Here is a 795-nt window from a genome sequence, read left to right as displayed (position 1 = left end):
AGAGATCTACAAAAATTGAAGAACATCCCATGCTTGTGGATAGGAAGATTGAACATTTGTGAAAATGTCAGTTCTACCTAAAGCAATCTATACATTCAATGCAATCCCAAGCCAGATCTCATCAACATTCTTTAGGTATATGGAAAAAAAATCACTAACTTTATATGGAAAGGAAAGAGACCTCGGATAAGCAAAGTACTATTGAAGAAGAGAAACAAAGTAGGAGGTCTCACACTGCTGGATCCCAAAACCTACTGTACAGCCACAGTAGTCAAAACTGCCTGGTATTGGTTTAATGACATATACATAGACCAGTGGAATAGAATTCAGAACCCAGAAATAGATCTATCGACCTATAGTCAGCTGATCTTTTACAAAGGTCCAAACTCCATTAAATGGGGAAGAGAATGGTTAATAAATGGTGCTAGCAAAACTGGAGATCCATTTGCAGAAAAATGAAACTAAATCTGTACCTCACACCATACACAAAAATGAACTCGAGATGGATCAAAGACTGAAATGTGAAACCTAAAACTATACAGTTCCTCAAGGAAATTTTAGGGGCAAATTTAAGGGCCCTAATATGTGGCATAAATATACTATCAAGTAAAATTCAAAATGCACAAACAGCAGAAGAGAAACCAGATGATAGGGACCTTCTAAAAATTAAATTTATATATAGGAGGTACAGACAACAAACATGAACCCTTTTGCATATACAGTACTGCATTGTCAGTGAAGGCAAACATGGGTATATGGATGGATAGATGGGTGGACAGGCTAAACAATTAGGTA

Source organism: Orycteropus afer, unplaced genomic scaffold (genome assembly GCF_000298275.1).
Source record: "Orycteropus afer afer isolate SDZICR_OR568_19922 unplaced genomic scaffold, OryAfe1.0 scaffold00537, whole genome shotgun sequence".
NCBI lineage: Eukaryota > Metazoa > Chordata > Mammalia > Tubulidentata > Orycteropodidae > Orycteropus > Orycteropus afer.
This window is presented reverse-complemented; position numbering follows the sequence as displayed.